Source organism: Chiloscyllium plagiosum, chromosome 10, assembly GCF_004010195.1.
Source record: "Chiloscyllium plagiosum isolate BGI_BamShark_2017 chromosome 10, ASM401019v2, whole genome shotgun sequence".
In the NCBI taxonomy this organism is placed as follows: domain Eukaryota; kingdom Metazoa; phylum Chordata; class Chondrichthyes; order Orectolobiformes; family Hemiscylliidae; genus Chiloscyllium; species Chiloscyllium plagiosum.
In genome coordinates, this window is record NC_057719.1 from 47,505,274 (window position 1) to 47,511,851 (window position 6,578).

Here is a 6,578-nt window from a genome sequence, read left to right on the forward strand (position 1 = left end):
GACTTCTCTCAAAACCAGGCAGCTTTTGGTTCTGCTCTGATTTCCTGTCTTTTTCTTGGGGATTCTGCTTCACAGGTTACTGATTGATACAGGTACTTTTTCAAGAGAGCTATTTTTCGGGCAGTCCTTTTACATGCTGGTGGCTTGGCAGTTGTCCTCTCAACTATTCACTTTTTCCTGGTCTTCTTACCACACCCCCGCTCCCCCCACCAAAGTATTGGATTGTGTCATTGGCTTTTAAGATTGTCAACATACTCAATTTGCACTTGATCAGAATTTGGTATTTTTGGGGTATAGTTTAAACTGGCCAAATTTTAATTTGTCTCTTAGCAACTCATCCAGTGTTATCTTTTCTGAACCAAGTGTTACATTGTAAAATCTCCAGCACTCGGTGTTTGCCAAGTCCTTCACTCTCTCTTAAAGATACAGTACACTTGTACACCTTCATAACACTATCAATTAGCACAAGACTACCCTAATTTAAAAAGTCATTTTTCAATGTGAATAACAGTTGGGGACAAGAAATATTGTTGTGCTTTGAATATACTCATGAACAGAATTTTATAATCTCCCACTGGTGTGCTTGAAAGTGGGGTGCTCAAATGGAGAGGGTGGACTTCTTACCCCACCCATCAATTGTGGGAATTGAGCTGCTTTAGCTAAGCCAGTTGACCTTCAGTAAGGGGGAAAGGCTTCTCCTTCTAGAATCCACTTGACAAACCCCTCGTGCAAATACTTGATATATTTTCTGTCCAGTCAGAAGACTTCAGCCAAACCTGAGGTGAGAGGATCTGATCATAGAACTGTTGGTCTTGGCTGTTATTGCTGTAATGGCATATTAATAAGGATATGCCATATGCAATAATGATCAAAAGAAGGGCTACATTGAAACAGTTTGCTTAGTAAAGGCCAAAGAAGGCAGAGAGCTCACTCCAATGATAATGAGAACTGGAATTGCCACGAGGGCAGAATTTGCAGTTATGAAGTGAATCCAGAATGCAGCTATGATGATATAGCATTAATGAGAGCAATTCAAATAAGATTTTTTTTTGTGTAAAGTTGATGAAAGATCAGCAGTGCATCACCATATATACTGGTAAACTGCATATTATTCCATTATGAATAGGGAATATGCAATAGCAAACGCAGTAACATGCCTATTCTTATGAGGTGTCAAAATGGATGAATGAAATGCCATGTCCATTTAAGGGCAAGTTCAGTGGTGTAGCAAGATATAGTAAGCAACCAACTGATTTAAGACTGGTTTTGTAAACTGAAGTTGGATTGGAAGCTGTTTTTCAAGTAATTAACTTTTGAATAGCTACAGTGATGTTTTTGAGGACAGTTATGAAGGCATAATTGCCATGGAAGCACAAATCTGCATCAAATTTGTATATCTGATCAATATATTGCCAGATAAGGTCAGTTCCTTTAGTTCCATTAAACCTCCAATTTTAATAATATAAAGAATCTAATGACCATTGGTGCATTAATGAAAACTTAGTGCAGTGATTGGATACTGAATCTGTAATTATATCCAAGTTTGACAAAAGTATCTGACTTATCGTGGATAACAAAGGCGCAACAGTGGACCAGAAGACAGTAGAAGTAGGCCATTCAGTCTACTGAGTCTGCTCTGTCATTCAGTGATATCATGAATGATTTGATGTTCCTCAACTCCACTTTCCTGCTTTTATACCATAACCCTTGATTCCCTTACTCTTTGAAAAATCAGCCTAATGAACCTCCTATGGACTGTCTCCAATATCCGTATAATCTTCCCTTTTGAGGGGCACCAAAAAGTTCACAGTATTCCGGCTGTGATCCAACTAATGCTGTATATAGCTTTTATGAAGACCTCCCTACTTTATCTTTTCATTCCCTTTTGAAATAAAGGCCAACATTCCATTTGCCTTCTTGCTGAACTTGGATGCTAGCTTTTTGTGATTAGTGGACAAGGACTCCCAGATACCTCTGTTCTATAGCTTTCAGCATGTCTTTCCTATCTAAATAATATTACTCTCTCTCTCTCTCTCTCTCTCTCTCTCTCTCTCTCTCCTTGTAAAGTGCATAACCTCACATACTCCATCTGCCAACCGTTTGTCCATATACTTAATTTGTCTATAACCCTCTGGAGACCCTCATGACTCACTTTCCATCATGTGTTGGACTGGGATAGGCAAAGTGAGAAGTCACAACACCAGGTTATAGTCCAATAGGTTTATTTGCAATCATGTGCTGTCAGACTGCTGCTCCTTTGCCAGGTGAACCCTATGACTGAGCAGCGCCTCTAAAAGCTTGTGATCTTAAGTTAAACCTATTGGACTACAACCTGGGGTCATGGGACTTCTCTCGTTTTCCCACCAGGCCAAATAAGCTTTATTAGTTTAAAAGGTCAGGCCTGGGGGCTAATTGGAGGCTGAACCATGATAAAGGTTTGTATGCTCACAGTGACCCTAGGAAGGGCATTGAGTTTAAACAGAGCACAAGTTGGCTATTAATGGGATCAGTACCTGGGAATTTATTCTGTCAAATCTGGAAGAGACCCTATGATCAATGAGATGGCAGAGAGAGAAGAACCAGAATTCAAGTATTTTTTAATTATCTCTTCTGGTGAGATGAGTTTGGCCACTGACAACACAAGATGGAGATTTCAAAGCTCCCTGCTGAATCTTCTGTACCAGCTTTCAGAAACTTTGAAAACATGAGTTGGACGTATTGCTGCCTTTATCTGGTTGAACTGAGAAGGTGACCCTGATCGGTTCTGGAAAAGTAATCAAGGTATCCACATCCATGCCTGTGAAACAATGTTTAATGAAAACCATTTAGGTGGCCAGATCTATTATTTTGGTGTGTGTGTGTCTATCTCTTATGTAAATAGGAGCTGAGACAAATGCTTTTTTTTAAAGTATCAACATTAATCTGTTTATTTTCTGTGCTAAAGTTGTGTATTTTATAAATAAAGCCTTTATATTTGAGATACAGTATAAATGTCTAGAATTAATTATTCACTAAGTGAGGGATTGATTATCCAAAAGTCTGGTTAGGAACTATTTGGGGTCTTCAGTTTAATTTTACTGTGGTGCAAATGCATTACATTGGTAGGTTGATTTTTTTTTTTTGGTTCAGCTGCATCTCTGTCGTAACAACATCTTGCCAATTTTTGCCTGAAAACAATGACTTTGCTGTCTCCCAGTATTTGTTTGGAAAACACTTTTTTGCTCCTTGAATACTAAGGTGTCAAACGAAGATGTCAAATTTTCTGAAAACCCAACCAGAATGAGAGTTGGGAGAACTGATGGTGAGGTAGCGCTGCACTCATGTACATTTGGAACAAATTCTTCATGAATTCTGAAGATCGACATGTGCAGTATGCTGTCACACTCAACATGTATTAGAGGATATCATAACCAAACTGTTTAGTACAGTTGTCATTGCAAGTCTCCAAATATTGTATTTCTGCCTATGAGTTATGAAAACACATCTATGAAAAATCATAATTAACCAACCGCTTGGATTCTCTAGGGTAGAAAATTGGTTGGATGACATAGCTCCTATCTTTGACAATTGGAGAAAAGAATTCTCACAAAATCTATATGATTTTGTTTCCCATGTAGGTTATTCACCTGTAATGAGCATTGAGATCAACATGTGTAAAATGGAGATTAATGTTTATTTATGGTTCCCTTTTTGAAATTGATTTTGCTTGATAGGTTGAAGTATGCTGTCAGTTTTTCAGGCTCACAGCAGCCAAACTGGTAGTCTGGAATGGGAACAATATAAAGGAGAACTAATAGTACATCATATTTAAAATTAAAACATCCAAAGGATTAAATCTTTACCAATAATTAATCTTCTAATCAAATTTTAATAGGAGCTTTACTGCAGCAATTTATGCACATTCTGACCTGAAAATGTATATTATTTTTGCAGTCCTGTCAAGCTTTAAAGAGGCCAGTTTTGTTTCATTCCGAAATCCCAGTTTCTGAAGCCATAGTAGCTGTTGTGATAAGAGGATTCAAATATCATTTGTACATTTATTTCATACCCTCAAGTTTGTTTTTTCAGTTTATCATGGAATACATAATGTGCCTGTCATCACCTTTAGAAAGAGGTGATTTATTTCAGAATTGGTGAAATATTGGACAATTGTGACCAAGGAGCTATGTGAATTTTCTCCTTTAGTTGAAGCTGTTCTGTATTGCCAGGATTTTCTATTCTTTTGCCAAAAATCTGACATTGGCATTTTTTCAGAGGGTTTACTATTTAGATTCTCCAGGGTACATAAGTTCATAAGATTTAGCTTGTTAAGTAAATATTGTCAGCTATGAGCATAATACTATGGAAGCTAGATATCTGAAAGAATGAATGTGGAAATATTGAACAGGTCAGGCTACACCCATGGAGAGATGAAGAATTGATGTTTTCAAATTGGGGCTTAATGTTTGAAAGTACTGCAAAACAGGCAGGGTCAAGGACCTTGCACCTGATTTATCATTTCTGATTTAAAATATTATCTACTTGGGGAATGCCCATTTTAATTAGTCATTCACAGTATGGTCTGTTTACAAGTAAAGGATTAAAAGGTACTATGTTGATGTGCCAAGTGAGGTATAAAGGTAGCATTAAAGTTCCAATAACAGGAGATACTTATTTTGGTTTTATGAATTTCACCATCACCACTCCAAATAGTATGGGGGTTCCCTTTTAAAAATGAACAAAATGTACCAAAGGATGATAAAACACCAGGTTATTGTCCGACAGGTTTATTTGGAGGCACTAGCTTTCAAAGCACTACTTCTTCGGGTGGTTGTGGAGCAGAATCATGCGACACAGAATTTATAACAACAGGATTGTAGTTTCACAAAATGTAATATTAAACAAATTTACCTTGATCATTCTAAAAGATGAAAGACTCATGTTAATTTCGATTCCTTAATATGTAAATCCCAGAACTTAAAGTTACATTCTCAGGGTAGCTTTTAACAATAGGTGCCATCTCGGCTCAAATTATGCATTGAAGGTATGAAGTTAGTCTGTCTGTATCCCAATGTTAGGTCAGACTGATTCTACTTCTAAAGTGGGATTTAGAGAATTTTTTACACTGATTTATGCAGTTTTTGAGCAAAATAAAATGTAATTCTGCAAGTGCAAATTCACCTCTCAAACTTGTATGTGCGCGTGTGCACCAGGGAGCCTGAGGGAGTGTGTAATGGGGTAGTGTGGGGATGTTTGTGTGAGCGCATGCTCGTGAGTAAGTGTAAAGTGCAGTGTGGTCACCTGTAGTGTGACATGAACGCAAGGTCCTTATTGAGGCCATCCCCACGGATATCAAACTTGCCTATCAGCCTCTGCTCGGCCACTTTTTTTGTATTGTTGCCTGTCCTGAAGTCCACCTTGGAGGATGGTCACCAGAAGCAGTCCAGGACATTTAGCCTCTGACCGGAGGTGTTCCCTGACTGGAAGGGAACATTCCTAGATGGTGACTTTGTCATGTCCATCCATCAGTTTCTGCAGCCTCTGCTTGGTCTTGCCTAGGTACCATGCCTCAGGGCATCCTTATGCAGCGTATGAGAGAGACAACATTGGCAGAGTGACAGACTACCTGTCACGAAATGGTGGTGGTGACCCCATGTGTAATGGTGGTACCCATATTGACACTCTGACACATCTTAGTGTCTGCCATGTCAGGATTGTATGGTGTTGTCCTGAAGGTTAGGCAGTTTGCTGCAAACAATGATCTGTTTGAGATTCAGTGGTTCTTTAAAGACAAAGAAGTGGAGGTGTCGGGAAGGTCTTGGTGAGGTGCTCATCCTCATCAATAATGTGTTGCAGGTCGCAAAGAACATAGGGTACCTTTTTCAATACTTCCCGGGAGCCAAAAAACTACACTCAGTTGCAGCTCATGTCGGTATCTTGAGGTCATTATGGTTTCTCACTGTGACACATCAAAACTGGCGGTTGATGAGTAGAGCATTGTACCCCGTTCTTATGAGGGATCCTTGAGTACTTTCAAATGTTCATCACGTTCCTCCTCATCCGAAAAGATCCTGTGTATGTGTGGGGCTTGTCTGTAGGGGTTGGCTGTTTTACTATGTTTAGGGTGGAAGCCTGATGAAGAAGCAGCACTTTGAAAGTTAATGCTTTCAAATAAATTGCGTGCAATTCTGGACTCCTTCCTATCGGAAAGATGTGAAACTTGAAAGGGTTCAGAAAAAATTTACAAGGATGTTGCCAGGGTTGGAGGATTTGAGCTCCAGGGAGAGGCTGAACAGGCTGGGGCTGTTTTCCCTGGAGTGTCGGAGGCTGAGGGGTGACCTTATAGAGGTTTACAAAGTTGAGGGGCATGGATAGGATAAATAGACTCTGGCGTCTTTTCCCTGGGCTCGTGGAGTCCAGAACTAGAGGGCATAGGTTTAGGGTGAGAGGGGAAAGATATAAAAGAGACCTAAGGAGCAACTTTTTCATGCAGAGGGTGGTACGTGTATGGAATGAGCTGCCAGAGGAAGTGCTGAAGGCTGGTACAATTGCAACATTTAGGAGGCATTTGGATGGGTATATGAATAGGAAGGGTTTGA

At 39.4% G+C, this 6,578-nt stretch overlaps 1 protein-coding gene across 12 annotated transcripts in view; it reads left to right on the forward strand.

Moving 5' to 3' along the window:
* The window catches only part of samd4a (sterile alpha motif domain containing 4A), a 196,444-nt gene that overhangs the window by 98,330 nt on the left and 91,536 nt on the right, over window positions 1-6,578 (forward strand). The window lies entirely within an intron of this gene.